We start from the raw sequence: 16,677 nt of genomic DNA, 5'->3' as shown, positions 1-16,677 counted from the left end.
TTTCAAAGGGGGTAGGACTAAGATTTGAGGGAGTTTCCACAAATAAGGATGATCTTTCCTAGTAGGAGTTTAGCCACAGAAGTAGCTATGGCCTATTCACAGGAGGAGACTTCAGTTCAATGAGAAAACAAACAAATCATTGTCAAGACATTTATATCCATGAAATGGGAGTAGCCAAATAAAATCTATTTGCCAAATCTCAAGTGGTCCATTGGATAATTAAAGTGTCTGGGAACAGTGTGAAAGGTTTTTCTGGATTGTACTTTAGGCCAGTGGGGTAAACAAAATAGGTAGTCTTTGCAGCCTTATTAATATATCCCCACCAGTATTCGTTCAGGAAGTTCATCATTTTGTCAATAGACCAATAATTCAATGTCTATACAGTAGTAATAGGAACTTTAGAGTCTCTGGCAGAACTGGAATATGACCCAAGCCAAAGGTGTTTTGTTTTTTTTTAAGGTTTATTCATTTTTGAGAGAGAAAGAGAGAGGGGGGGGGGGGGGGGGGGGGGGGACAGAAGATCCCAAGCAGACTCTGCACTGACAGCAGCAAGCCCAATGTGGGGCTTAAACTCATGAACCATGAGATCATGACCTGAGCCAAAGTCAGTCGCTCAACTGACTGAACCACCCAGACACCTCTTTTATTGTTTTTGTTTTTAAATAGAATCAATAGTTATCAAATTCCCAATATCATTTTTCCTTTTGGGGGGCCAATTTGAGAATCTCTAGTAAATTTTTCTAGATTATCATTTGGGGGAACATCCCTTTGGACCATGACATAGGTTTGGTTGTTCATTCCTTTAAAAGCAGTGTTCTTTAAATAGATATCAGCAAGGTGGTTTCCTTTAGCCTCCAGGTAATCATGTATGGAATGCCAAGGTACCTTGAATATGAACAAAGCAGCTGGCAAGGAAATGGCATCTAATAATTCCTGGACATAAATGCTATTTTTTTTTTTGTCCCCACTGGAAAGGAAGAAGCCTCACTATTACCATGGTATTCCAAAGTCATGAGTTATTGCAAAGGCATAACTTCTATTAGTATAAATATTTGCAGTTTTGCCCTTGGTAAAATGCAGACCCAAGCAAAAGTGTACAATACAACCTGTTGGGCCAAGGTAGCCAAGAGCAAAGTTTCTGCTTCAGCAACTTTGTAGGGAGTTGTAATAGAATACCCAGCATATTTACCATTTTCACCTTCTAAATGAGAACCATTGGTAAATCACAAAAAGTCAGCATTATCCAAAGGAGTTTTCTGTAAGTTGTCACAGGAGGTCCAGAGGTAATCTGTCTGTCATGAGGAGTGTCATATGTAGCAGAGGGAAGAAGGGTGACATGGTTAAGATTAAAATTATTCTAGTGACAAAGAGTTAAATGAGTAGTGGTTAACAAGTGGATTTCATAGGAGGTGAGAGGACGGGCCAAAAGGTGTTGAGTGTGATGAGAATTCGGGGCGGTGGGTGGCGCTTCTACTGCATGGGTGCTAGATTGTTAGAAGGGATCCCATGACTAGCTTTTCAGTGGTCTTGAGTAACAGAGTGGTGGCAGGAATGACCCTGAGGCAAGAGGATATCCTTGTGCCACAGGGTCTAGCTGTTGGCTATAATACCCTATCAGTTGATGGTGGTTCCATGTTTTGGGGTGAGTACCCCAAGGGGGTTCCCTTTCCTTTCAAATACAAAAAGGAAAAGAGGAAGTTGATAATTGGTATGTCGAAGGGTAGGGGAATTTCTCAAGCTTTCCTTTAGGGCTTTCAAGGCTAGGTTCACCCTGATATTCCCAAACAAGAGGATCAGGTTTGTTGTTTTTGATGAAACATATAGGGCTTGGGCCATAAGAGAGAAGTTGGAATCCCATTTTGGCAGTGACCAGCTAGCCCATGAAAACCTCATAAATGGCACTTAGTTATGAGTTTATAAAAGTTCGGGATGCCATGAAGCCCACTTGGACCTAAATATAGTCCTTGTTCTGAAATCAGGTGCTCCAGATATCAAACCTAAGTTTCAGTAAACCACAATTTCTCCTTGGAGACTTTGTGTGCCCACAAGGCTAGAAGTCTTAAAAAGTGGATGCTATCTTCCTACAAAGAGGGCTGAGAAGGGGAGCAGAGAAGCGGTCTCTATATTGTCATCAAGTAGAGCTTCCAGGTAACTTCATATCATCTAAAACTGCTTTCAAGGTTTGGAAAGAACTTTCGGTAAAACCTTGGAGTATTACTGTCAGATGTACTCTTTTCCTTTCCCAGTAAAGGCTAAGAGATATTGGCTGGCCTTATCAACAGGGATGCTAAGAAGGCATGACATGATTCTAACAAAGTATTAGGATTAGGAACAGCCAGGTAATGAACGATAACAATATTGTTTATGACTCAGACATCCTGGACAAATCTCTATCTGTGGCCATTGGGGTTCTTCACAGGCAAAATAGGAGTATTTCAAGGACTGGGGCAGGGAGGAGGAGGCCCTGACCCTTATAATATTCCATTGTGGGCTTGATGCCTTGAAGGGCTCCCTTTATTTATAGGGTATTAATTAATTCTGGGAGAGATTTTGAGGGATATACTTGGATGTTAATAGGAGGTTCACTGTGGATTCTGCCAATATCAGTTGAAGATTTTGACCTATAATGAGAGTGAAAGCTTATCCAATGGGGACAAATTGTTAGTGTCCTTAAAGTTAGCTCCAGTGCCATCAGTGAAAGAGTAGATAAAAGATTTTGAAGGGCAATTTGATTCACCTGGTTGGCTATTTGGTTGCTGCTATCAAATTCTAAAATTATCTCCCCCTTTGGGGATAAATAAATTTTAGCAAGATAGTTCTCTAAGAGATCTTGATGTATGAACAAGTTTGGAGGGACTAAGGAGAAAAGGATGAGGATCTTTCACAGGGCCAGAAAAAAAAAGAAAAAAATGGGCTTAGAGATGGAAACTTGTTGAGGTTTAATACAGACCCCTGCTATTTGAATCATTTCAATACTTGAGTCAGGGGCTGTTTAATAACAGTGGGATTGAGCATCAAGTGTGTAGCTCCAGCGCCAGTAACAGAGAAATTCATTCCTAGTCTGAGAGTTATTTATCCAAGCTGGTAATGAGAAAGGATGGGGAGAAGGCCCCATGGTTCCTTGGAGTCCCCAGATTGGGAGTTACAAGGGCATTGGAAAGGCTGACAGCACCTGGGAGTGCTTAAGTTTGTAACAATCTTTCTTCCGACATCCTGGATTTTCACAATAATGGCAGACACCAGGAGAGGTTTTGTTTTAGAGGCCTCCATTTGTTGGAACTCAACAGTAAAGATTTTAGTGGACTTCCCTTTAATTGTGTCCTCCAGGGTACAGGCGAGATGATTTGCATTTTCACTAAAAGGGAAAGATCTCAGTTCAGCTCCTTAATGAACATAGAATGGAAGTCTACCTGAGTGGATTCAACATCCAAAGGAAGGCCAGAATTTTCCTTGAAAACAACTTGGAGTCAATTGTAATAGTTATGCACAGGTTCACTGCACTTCTGAGTACAAGCCTGGATCTTATTCCAATCAACAGGGTTTGACAAAGCCCTAGAGATTGCCAGGTGAAGCAGTGTAGGGATTGCTGAGCCTTATATAACAAGGCAGGAGGTTGGTCTCTCATTTGCAGTTGTAGAGATTCTGAAAACATAATCATCTCAATTCTCTAGTTCATCCACGCTGGGCTTGGCCTTCACCAACAAGCATGTGAACTAGCTGGTACAAAGTGAGAAACCTGGTTAGTAAGTCTGGATGACTATATTAAATCTTTGGAAAATCTATAAGGATCTTCAGTCATCCTAGGAAAATCTTTGACTATGGCTCATAGTTTGACCTTAGTCCAGGGGACATAGGACATTAGGGACATAACATTAGAATCCTCAGAGAATTTAATTTTTTCAAGTTAATTATTTATTTTGAGAGAGTGAGCATGTATGGGGGAGAGGCAGAGAGATAGAGGGAGAGAGAGGATCCCAAGCAGGCCCCATTCTTAACGCAGAGCTAGAGCTCACAACCATGAGATAACAGCCTGAGCCAATATCAAGAGTGAGATGCTTGGTGCACCTGGTAGCTCAGTCAGTTAAGTGTCTGACTTAGGTTCAGGTCATGATCTCAGGGTTTATGAGTTTGAGTCCCACAACGGGCTTTGGATCCTTTGTCTCCTCCCTCTGCTCCTCTCCTGCTTGCACTCACTCTCTCAAAAATAAATACAAATGTTTTTAAAAAAAAGAAAAAAAAAAAAAGAGTTGGATGCTTAACCAACTGAGCCACCCAGCCTCCCCAAAAAGGATCTGACTTTGAAAGAGAAGGTTCTAATGTGTTTGAAGGAGGAGGCAGCAGGGAAAGGTTCCAAGAAAAAGAAAAGTTCAATGAGAGAATTAGAATGAGGAATTGGACAGTGTAAAGGAGGGGGAGATGATGACAAAGGGGATGGGAGAAGGGAGAAAGTCCTGGAAAGCTTTTTATATTTCTTTTCATTGTTTGTGTGCCTTGGTTCATTTAGAAGTGATACTTTGTAAAGACCTGATTTTAGAGTCCTGAATACTCTTGGAAGCCTCAAGATACCAATTAAAATAGGCATCCCATTCAGTGTGTTTCATTTTAGAGTCATGGTCTTCTAACTTGGTTCTAAGAAAAGCAAGTTTGAAGAGATCAAAATCCCCCATAATGGCTATTGGAGTTCTAAATTATTTCTTGTTAAGTTGTCCAATTAGTTAAAAATGTGCATGAGAAGGGACTGTAATTTTTAAATGTAAAACCAGCCAGGGTCCCAGAAGGAGGGACCTGTCATCCTGACAAATTTTAACAGATTGGGGTACCATTACTCATAACCAGAGGTTCTGGGGTGCTTGAGTGGCTCATTCAGTTAAGCATCAGACTCTAGATTTCAGCTCAGGTCATGATCTCCCAGATCATGAGTTCAAGCCCTACATCAGGGCTTGGGATTCTCTCCTTCCCTCCCTTGCTCTCTGCCCCCCTCCTGCTAGTGGGCTCGCTCTCTCTCTCTCTCTCTCTCTCTCTCTTTCTCTCTCTCTCTCTCTCAAAGTAAATAAACTTAAGGGAAAAAACCCCAGAGGTTCAGAAAACAAGTGTACACCAGAAAGGGCAATGCTTTCCTAAAAATGAGAACAACAAATAAGGTCAGACCAAAAGTCAACCAAATGGAAGGAGCTCGGATCTAAGAGGAGACTCACCAAACAAAAAGGAAAGAGATGACCCACAGAAGCAGAGAGAGAGCACAGGAGTTCATGTGAGTACCTCACACAGTTCTGGGGGTTGTTAGTCCCTTAGGGGTTTATCTCCTTCGGGTACCTTTGTGGTTGCCATGTAGTGTTGACTTTAAAAAACAGAAAAGCCAGAGCACCTGGGTGGCTCAGGATGAAGATACAGGCTTGCTTTTTTATAGGGGAAAAAAGCTGAGCAGCGCTGTTTTGCTGCATTCTCATTGGCTGAGCTGTTGCTGGGCAAGGAGAGAGTCTTCCTTCTTCCTGCTGCTCTCTGTAAAGTAAGCTTCTTCCTGTCGAATGTGAGGTATGCCCCTTAAGGCACGTAGTCGTGCATGAGAGCTCCCCCTTCAGGGCTTCCTGACTCCATCTTTAATGGAGTTAAGTTACACAGTTATACAGTTACACAGTTATACAGATTAAGTCAAATTATACACATCCATATGAAATTGCCTGGTTTATATTCCATTTTAAATAATTTTTACAAGATTTTCTTTTTTAAAGTGTTGATGATTGAAGACATTACCTTACAGATTTAGTTATATATGGTATTTGCTACTCATTGCAAATATATGTAACTCTAAAAAGATAAGTAGATGAGATTTTAATAAACATTAATGAAAGGGAAGATAAAGCTAAATCAATAATAAAGGACATAGAGGAAAAGGCAGAAAAGCTTAAAAAGGAAATAATTAAATGATCAATAAACAACAAAACAGAACGAGAAAGTTTAAGTGGTAAAAAATGTCTAAACCAATAAGAAAAAAATCGAAGTGAGGTTTGTCTCAGGTATGAAATTCACTATTTCAGTTTGGGTGTACAAAAAAGGGGAATGGTGCTTTTCCTTATATCACTATAGGCTCAATTCAGGCTTTGCTAGTGGTAGAACCAATTCACTTTCATTCACTACCTTCTGTTTTAAAACATAACCACTTTTGTTTAATGACTCTGTTCATTTGGCATTCTCCCTCTGCTTCCTTTCCTTGCCTACTCCCAGGGAGTGGCCTGAGACTCCAGGGACTGGAATGGTATCCTGACACTGGACTGGGGATGGGACACCTGTGGGTGGGCCTACCTCTGCCCTCACTGGTCTCTGCCCTTTGGGCTCAGCCATGTGCTACATCTGCTCAACTCCCTTGTGTGTATCTTCTTCAGCTCCACCATGCCTTGTAGTCAGCAAATCCACACATGTTGCTTCTTCTTTGTCCCAATTGTGAAAGCTCTTCCATCTGTGGCCTTCTCTCAACCTACCTCTCTGTCCTTCAGGGAAAATGACAATTCCATAGGCTTTTCTGTGCCACCTGGGCACGCATGGGCCTTTATGGGGCTGCTGTCAGGTCTGCTTATCCAGACACTGTCCTCAGTATTGCTAATTCTTTGAGTTGAATCAGGCTGGACTTGGGGCTTCTCTAGGGTCCTTCTCAGTTTCCTCAGGCCACATCTTGGAAGGAGGTACAAAACTCCTCTGTTCTGGAGCCTCCCAAACTCATCAGAAAGGTTTCATCAACCCTAAAACATTGGGGCTCAGCCTACAGAGGAAGCAGCCTGTCTCCAGACTCTTGTCAGAAATTGTGCATCTCAGCTCATGTCCTTTTCACACGTCGATCTTCAGCCACAAGTTGAATTCTCATCTTCTTTTGGGAAGGGAAATAGCTCCTCTTGGGAGGAAAAACACAGCTCTGGACCCCCCAAATTAAAACACAAATAAGGTACTTCTGGTTCTTGACAAGTAGCAGTTTAGCTTAGGTGCTGGTCTCCTCCAAACCTATTCCTGGGGGCATCTCAGGGAGGAGGAAAGTGTATGGAGCTAAAAAAAAAAAAAAAAAAGTAAATAAAATACTAAATGAATAAAGTAAATAAAAACAAATGAATACAATAGTAAACGAATAGAAAATGAATACATGAATAAAGTAAGGGAAAATTTGAGTGAAACCCTTTATGGGAAGTTATAAGGGTATGTGGGGGATAAGAACAGAAAGCCTGGTTGGATATAGGCTGACATCTGACCCTTGAATATTTCTCCTCTCCTTGTGTTCCTTGAAACCCAGGGGAGCAGAACAAGGGAGAAAGCTTTAAATAGAACAGTCTTGGGGTAGAACACTAAGTGGGGGTTCCTGAGCAATTGCCTGGTGAAGAGAAAAATCGTAATGGTAATTCCTATCTATGGCACCATAGGCTCTGATACCTACCCTTAAACCCACCTCTTACTTACCTGTAAACCCTGCCTCTTAAACCTACCAGGAGGGCACAAACTAAGGCATCAGCCCCTCTCATGGACCACGTTGCTAATCATGGCATCTATGAAGACGACTGTAAGTTGTCTACTAATATTCATTTTCAATTTTTCCTAAGAAATATGATCCATTTTTAGCTGGACACGTGATTACCCAGAATAAAAACTATGTTTCTCAGGCTTCTTTGTAGATAATTGTGTCCATATGACACAGAATATTTTTTAACAACTAGATGCTAATACATTTGAAACTCATAAAAGTGAATTTCTGGGAAAAATAAAAAATAATAATATCATCACATAAAGATAATTTGAGGGTTGCCTGGGTGGCTCAGTTGATTGAACAATTGACTCTTGGTTTCGGCTTAGGTCATGACCTTGTGGTTCATGGGTTGGAGCCCTGAGTCAGGCTCTGTGCTGACAGTGGAGAGTCTGCTTAGGATTCTCCTTCTCCATCTCTCTCGGCCCCTGCCCTGCTCATGCTCACTCACGCTCTTTCTCTCTCTCAAAATAGATACATGAACTTAAAAAAAAAAAAAAAAAAGATAGCTTGAACAGGCTAATAATCACTAAAGAAATTAAAATGGTAATCATGAGAGATCTTTTCCAATCACCCTAAAAGATGTAGGTTCAGAGAATTATAGATGAATTCCACTAAGCTTCCAGAGAATAGATAATACTTGTTTAATAATGCAAGTTGTTTCAAAAAAAAATAGGAGAAAAAGATACCTGAACTCTTTTTCTTTTCATGAGGTTAGTCTAACCTTGTTTCCAAAATTGAATAAGGAAAGGAAAAGGAAAGAAGTTATAAGCCCATTTTCACTTTATTAACAAAGACATAATATCATAAGTAAACTATTAATCAAATCTAATAGTACTTTAAAATATATTATTATCAAGTAGTTTCAGGAATGTAAGGACATTCTAAAATCTGAGAAATCTATTAATGTAACTCATTGCTTCAATGGAATAAAAGAGAAAAATTACATGACTGTTTCAATAGATGTAGAGAGAGGATTTGATAAGTTCAACACCTAAAATAATTAAAAAATAAACTCTAAGGAAACTAGGAGTAGATGAGAGCTACCCTAATCTCATGAAGTCCATACACCAAAAACTAATGGTAATCAATTTTCTAAGTGGAGAAAAGTTGGACACATTCCTTTTTTAGATCAAGAAACGAAAAGGGGTGTGAGGATTATCACATTATTGTTATTTTATTGTCATAATAATAGATGTTCTGGCCATTACAGTAAGTCAGTCAGTCAATTCATTAATTGATCAAATGAAATATGTAAAAATTACACTGTCATTAATGGTATATTAAACAATTCTGTACAAAGAGAATCCAAGAGAATTGACTGATATGTTATTGGAATTAATAGTGGAATTCATCAAGGTTATTTGATAAAATATTCTTGCGCAAAAATGAGTTACATTCCTTTATACCGTTAAGTTAGGTCTATGTAATTTTTTCCTTTTATTTTTAATTGAAGTATAGTTGACATATGACATTAGTTTCAGGTGTTCAACAGTGATTTGACACTTATATACATTACAAAATGCTCACCACAATAAGTATAGTAATCTTCTGTTACTATACAAAGTTATTACAATATTACTGACTATATTCCCTATACTATACTTTTCATCCCTGTGACTTGTTTATTTTATCAACTTAAATTTAAACAAAAATTTTTTTTTTAATTTTTTTTTCAACGTTTATTTATTTTTTTTTGGGACAGAGAGAGACAGAGCATGAACGGGGGAGGGGCAGAGAGAGAGGGAGACACAGAATCGGAAACAGGCTCCAGGCTCTGAGCCATCGGCCCAGAGCCTGACGCGGGGCTCGAACTCCTGGACTGCGAGATCGTGACCTGGCTGAAGTCGGACGCTCAACCTACTGCGCCACCCAGGCGCCCCTAAACAAAAATTTTTTGATGTTTATTTATTTTTGAGAGAGAGAGAGAGAGAGACAGAGAGAGAGGCAGATCTCAAGAGGGAGACACAGAATCCGAAGCTGACTCCGAGCTGTCAACACAGAGCCTGAAGTGGGGCTTGCACTAACAAACTGTGAGATCATGACCCGAGCTAAAGTTGGACACTTAACTGACTGAGCCACCCAGGCACCCCTATCAACGTAAATATTCTTTAAAATTTTTTTAAATGTTTATTTATTTTTGAGAGAGAGAGGGAGACACAGAATCGGAAGCAGGCTCCAGGCCCTGAGTTGTCAGCACAGAGCCCAACATGGGACTTGAACCCTCAAGCCTTCGAGCTGTGAGATCATGACCTGAGCCGAAGTCGGCCGCCTAACCGACTGAGCCACACAGGTGCCCCAATCGACGTAAAGTTTTAAAATAAAATCTCATTTTTTTAAGGGCAATAAGAAACCTAAAATGTCAAGGAGCAAATATAACTGAATATGTCCAAGATCTGTGAAGTGTTTTGACATTTTATCAAAAGGTATTAAAGAAGACCTAAGTAGATGGAAATATCTATACCTTTTGTGGCTAGGTAGACTCAATATAAAAGGGTTGATTTTTGCCAAATTAATCCATAATGTTAATATAAATCTTGGATTTATGAATGTTAATACAATAAAAATTCCATTTTTTGTGGAACCAAATAAGCTGACTTTGATTTGGTACAAAAGAGCAAAGGGCCAAGGAGAGTCAAGAAAAAATTTTAAAGATGAATAAGCAGGGAGACATGCCTTATCAGATATCAATATTTATGATGAAGTTAGGTGATGTAGATGTAGAAATAGACACATGGAATAATGGGGCAGCTTAGAGAGCTGACGAACAGGTCTATGGACCTAAGGAAACTTTGTAAATAAATAAAAGGGATGGTAATACAGATGAGCAGATAGACTATGTGCAAAACGGCCCTGGGGAAAATCGTGAGCCATATGGAAGAAAAATACAACTAGAGCACCACATTTCACCATACACAAATATGACTTAAGCTAATTTCGACCTGGATGTCCAAAGCAAAATTCTAACACTTTTGGGGAAAACTTTAAGAGAAGTTCTTTATATCAGGGCACAAAAATATTTTTTAGGTAAGACAAAAGAAGTTTAACCACAAGGAAAAGATTGGAAATTTTGACTAGATTAAAAAAAAAAATCTGTATTACAAAAGATGACATGGAGGAAATAAGCCACAGACTGGGTGAAGGTATTTACAGTGCAAGTGATAGACAAAGGGTTGGTATTTAATAAGTAAAGGATTCCCGAAAAGACAAAAGTAACATATAACACAATATAGAAATGATGAAGGGTATAGACAGGCAATTCGTAGAAAACTTTAAAAGGGGTTTAACCTTAAGAGCAATGAAGGAAATGCAAATGAAAACCACAGTGAGGTTCCATTTCACACCTAGCATATTAATAAAAATTTTAAAGTTTGACTTCTCTAGCAGGTGGGAACAATATGAGTTAACACTGCTGGGGGGCAGGGGTGGGGAGTAGATATTAGAATCACCTCTTAGAGCAATTTGGCAAAATGTAGCAAAGTTGGGAATGTGTATTCCCTATATGGCTACAGTTCTGCCTCAAGGTGTAAACCCTAGAAGCTTGTACAGGTTCACAAGAAGGCATGCACAGAACACTCACGGCTGCATTATTTGTAATGGCAAATAACTGGCAATCTCATTGATGTCTGTGAACAGAATAACAGATAAATAAGTTGTGTGTCTTCACACTCATTCTTTGGCCATGTTATCTAGAGTTTAACCCTCTGTATCTTTCTTTCTTTACCTAATGATGAGGATCACAATAGTACCTATCTGAGTAGAACAGACTTTTTAGTGTAAAATGAGTCTGTATTGTAAAATACTTAGAACAGTGTCAAGCTCAAAATAAAATCGATTAATAGCAGCAGAAAACTGGGCGGAAGTGGCAGGGACCACAGTTCCCAGGGAAGAAAGCAGAATTTCATCAAGAAGATCCAGGCTGAAACTGGGAAAATGACAGGCTCTAAAGGGCAAAGTAACACTGACCAATGTCAAGGAAAAACAGGGTTGAAGGCTGAAAAGCAGAAAGAAATTAATTTGTTTAAAATCAAGGCTGTTGACAATGAGTTTGGGCTGGAGTTCCCCCTCGAATGGCTTTGGGAAGTTTATTTATAGACAGGGCATCTGGAAGGAATTGCTTTTTTTTTAATTTAGTTTTTTTTTAATGTTTATTTATTTTGGGGAGAGATAGAGTGTGAGTGAGAGAGGGGCAGAGAAGGAACGGGAGACACAGAATCTGAAGCAGGCTGCAGGCACTGAGCTGTCAGCACAGAGCCCCATGGGGGCTCAAACTCCTAAACAAGGAGATCATGACCTGAGCTGAAGTTGTAGGCTCAACTGCTCAACGGACTGAGCCACCCAGGTGCCCCTGGAAGGAATTGCTTCTTAAAGAACCAAATGCTTTGTCTTTCTATCTGGAAATTGAGATCCATCCCTTCTCCCCATTTCTGTTCATCTCCTTTTTCTCCTCTCTTTTCTCTGGCTTTTTTTTTGGGGGGGGGTGGGTTGCAAGTGAACAACGAGCAAAGAGAGAAAGAGAATCCTAGGACAGGCAGAGAGAGAGAAAGAGAGAGAAATGGGGCTTGTCTTCACCTGAACTGGGGTTCATCCGAAGCAGGACTCCAACTCAGGAACCATGAGATCATGATCTGAGCCAAAGTTAGATGCTTAATGGCTGAGCCACCCAGGCACCCCTGTCTTTTTTTTTTTTTTTCAGTTGGATAAAACTTTATATATGTTCTGCCACTCAGAATGGACACATTTTGTCATATTTGCTTCAAATATTTTTAATCAAAAAGAATTACACATGCAAAAAAAGAATTACAAAGTTGTCCCTCTCCTCAGTCCCATTCATCTCCTTCTCTGCCCAAGCACATCTACTATCATGAATTTGGTGTAGATTCTTTTAACCACACTTTTAAAAATTTTGTTACTATACATATATTTGACCATAAACAATATAATGTATTGTTTTGTGTGTTTTAAAAATAGAGTAAATATGTCATACCGTGAAAATTGTGGGGCAACTTGCTTTTGTCACTTTTGTCATCAAGTTTGACCCTTTTAATTGTGTATTATTCCATCATACAGTATGCCACATTTTATTTATTCATTCTCTCCTTGATATATGTTGTGTTTTCCAACCTTTTGCCATTATGAGCAATGCCCCAGTGAACACCTTGATATTCAGTTATTCTTTAGCAATGAAACAATAGCTTCTAGAGCAAAAGAAATAATAAACTATAATTCTGATCTTTTTGTGGATTTTATGGTAAAGGACTAAGATGCCTCCAAAATTATATTGTGTATGAGTTAGATGTGCCCAGGTTCTACTGGTTTGTTGGTCCTAGTAAGATCTGTATCTTGGCAGAATTCTCTAGTGTGTAAGAATGCAAGCTTGAGATCCAAACTGCCTAGGTTTAAATCTTGTCTCACCTTCCAATTAACTGAGGCTCATTGGTTAGTCAGAAAACTCTTTCCCCTTCTAGTGTCAGCTAAAGAGTGGACTCAGGTTGGTTTTTGTTGACCATCAGTACCTTTGAACATTTTCCCAATATTTAGGCTGGGAAGTCCCCCATGTGAGTCCCTATTTCCCCCTACAGAAGCTGGGTCATAGCCATGTGACCTGAGATCCATCGATCAGATACCAGAGCTTGAATCTGGAGGTGTTCATTCTGGCAAGGTTGGGGGAGTCTGTATCCTGTTTTCAGAGGGGGTACCCAGGCCTATTGTCTAACATCAGTAGTCTTGGTGATGTGAGCTGCATTTAGCACAGGATGGCAGCATCAGTGGTGAGCTCTGTAGTGTGATTTGGGGCACAGTTCCTGGTGAGGTTGCCTCCAAATCCTGTTTCTCTGGCTATCAAAGAAACTTAAAATCCTTTAATAAATTATTTTTTATTTAAACTGATCAGAGTTACTTTCAGATTTTTGAAATTAAGACTCCTTTCTAAAAAGAAGGTAGATTCCACAGAAGACTGTCTTTGGTCTTCCCGTTTTATTATGCAAGGATGCAGTGGCACTTTTCTTTTCTTCTCAGGATGCATTGGCATCAGGGGCGAGCTAGAAGAGTATAAGTCCAAATTCATGTGGCCCCTAGATACCTTGTTTGTCTAACATTCATGTCTGGCAGTGTTCACCAGGTTAAACTGTCCTTCTTATTAAACATGCACACACACACACACACACACACACACACACACACACACCCCTATTTTCTCTTCTGTGATTTGGCTTCTGTGGCCCTTTCCAATCCCAATCAACTACACCAAGTGCATCTATATATTATTTGAATTCCAATACTCTAATTGCAGAGAGAGATTAGATTCTCTTGCAGTAGGGATTCTAGGCTCCAGAGAAATTAGAGGAGGGGGTTAGATTCCTGTTTAACCGTATTTGAGTATCTTATGACCATTAAGGAGTCTTTCATTAAAGGTCACCATGAATCGCTTCTCGGCCTTTTGGCTAAGATCAAGTGTAAAGGTCACCATGACCATGAAATCTAGAACTACCCAAGTCTTCTTTTGACCATAGCTTCCCCTCCTTGTGGTCTCTAAAGGAAGTATATACACAAGGAAAAATAGCAACAAAGGGAAAGTCACAATTTAATTTTTGTATGTCTTAGACTCTAGTCTCTATTTTAGAGAATTCTGGTAAGGTAGGCTTTGTGGAGCTCTCCTTTTATATAAACTGTTAGGCAATATGGCCTCAGACCAAAGGTGTGAGTTATTCCATTCTTCCACCCGTTACTTCCTTCTCCACCATCCCCCATAACAACGTTGGGCATCTTGGAGACTGATCCAACACCCACCTACCAGCAACTGACTAGATGACACCACAGAGAGAATGGCATTCACATACTTCCCCACAGCATGGAGCTGAGCAAGGCCACACTGGGGCCTAGACCTGGCCCAGCCATGTGGAAAAATGGAGCAGAAAGAGCTAAGTTGATTTCCTTCCATGTGGGAACAGATTCTGACTTAGGACTCCAGCCAAGATGAAAAAGAAGTTGAAAGAAAGCCATACCCTATACGGGTGTTTAAACCTTGTGACCATACCCATTAGAAAACTAGGTCAAGGGGCTCCTGGCTGGTTCAATCAGAAGAGAATGTGACTCTTGATCTCAGGGTCATGAGTTTGAGCCCCATGTTGGGAGTAGAGAATACTTTAAATAAATAAATAAACTTTATAGAAAAAAAAGAAAGAAGAAAACGAGGTCAAAACAGTGAGCTGACAGTTGACCAAACCAGATCAATATTCATTCTCCCCAGGGTGCTAGAAAAAAGGGAGAGGAGCTAGGAGAAGAGGAGCTTTGTGAACTTCTTCTGCCCAGGCCAGACACACACAGAGGTGTTAGCAATTCCCAGATGCTTTGGTTTGAGTCCCAGCTTCTTCTCAACTTAGGATACCTATTGTAATGGTAGAGTTAAATCTCTCACCCACACTAGCCCAGAAATCTTCAGGACAGAGAAAATAGAATATGCTTTTAAATACATTAAGAGAAAAGGTAAAGAATATCAGGAGTTTGTGTTTTAGTTAAATTCTATTTATTTAAGGGAGTGGGAAGTCAGTGAACAACTCTCTCCTTTCTACATATAACATGTTTACATTTATAAATCACTAACCATAAAATCACATTAAGATAGTTAAAATCAGTCTTAAAACATTAAAAAAAATTTTAATGTTTATTTATTTTTGAGAGAGAGAGAGAGAGACAGAGTGTGAGCTGGGGAAGGGGCAGGAAGAGGGAGACACAAAATCTGAAGCAGGCTCCAGGCTCTGAGCTGTCTGCACAGAGCCCAATGTGGGGCTTGAACCCATGAACTGTGAGATCATGACCTGAATTGAAGTCGGACGCTTAACTGACTGAGCCACCCAGGTGCCCCTTAAAACATTTTTTAAAATGACCCCTTCATGTCATCCCAGGATCATGTTTTCAAGACTTGGAACTGTTCTTACTAGCTAGGTTTTTCAAGTCCCCTAGGATTTAGACCACGAGATTCAAAATTATAACTAATGACCTGGTAGTAATTTATAACCCTGTGGCTAGAATAATTAAGTTGCCAATCTCTAGATTGGCAGTGGTATAAATTCTTGGATGTTACCATAATCTTAAAATAATTTTAAAATAATAAAGAATAATTTTTGTTTATCTAACGTTTACTAACACCTGTGGTTCTTGTTTTTCAGAATGTCAGAGTTTTCCTTATGTTTGTTTTGTGGGGTTTTGCAGTTTTTTAAAAATAGATTTAATTTTTAGAGCAATTTTAGGGCACAGAAAAATCAAGCGGAATTTCCTCACCTCTGCACACGCACAGCCTCCCCCACTGTCAACATCCCCCACCAGAGTGATGAATTTGTCTTTGTTTTTCTGCTTCTCAACATCATGAACCAATAAGGTTTGATCTTTTAAAGACTTTGCCATCTAGCTGGAACATCTTCATCAACTAGATGGCAACTTTCTTTGATAGCCTTTATGTTATTTTCCTATATTAATTGAAGACTTCTTGTACTGAATGAATATCTTTTAACTCAGCCTATTATAGCCCACCTGACTCTTGTAAGGAGGCAGTTGGAGAAAGTCAGAAACGCCAGACTAGGATTTCCCAAAAGGTAGGGAGTGGACAAAAGAAGGCTGTGGTAACCATAAGGCAGAGTTTGAGCCACTACCTCCTCTACCAAAAAAAAAAAAATGCTTTCGGGGGAATACTAGTGTCATATGATTTTTCTGATAAAAGAGTCTTATGGTCAATTAAGTTTGTGAAAAACTGCATACCATCTACCTCTCTTGGAGACTTATAATGCATAGTAAAGGGTTTGAGAAATCATCAAGTAGAAGAACCTTGTTTAATTTTCTCTAACCCAGCACAATCTAAATTTACTTGACTATAGGGGGCACTTTTTCTCAAATAATCCTATTCCATTAACATTTTATAGAATTTGTGCTCCATAAAAATCATTTGAGAAAGTACTGATCAGTATTTGGCATGAAGTTATCCAAGATGAAGCAAAAGGCAATATAGTCTGGGAAAAGTAGCCTAAAGAGATGATGAGGTGGAAGTCACAGGAAAGGGATAATCCATAGAGTCTAGTAAGGACTCTAATATTCCCAGCAGCCAAGTGAGATAAGTATTACTGTTGCACAAATTTTGCAGATGAGAAAATAGAGGCTCCAAGAGGTTGAGTAAGTTGCCCAGGGTC

Source organism: Herpailurus yagouaroundi, unplaced genomic scaffold, assembly GCF_014898765.1.
Source record: "Herpailurus yagouaroundi ecotype Mexico unplaced genomic scaffold, PumYag 141, whole genome shotgun sequence".
Taxonomy (NCBI): domain Eukaryota; kingdom Metazoa; phylum Chordata; class Mammalia; order Carnivora; family Felidae; genus Herpailurus; species Herpailurus yagouaroundi.
Note: the sequence above shows the minus strand (reverse complement) of the source record.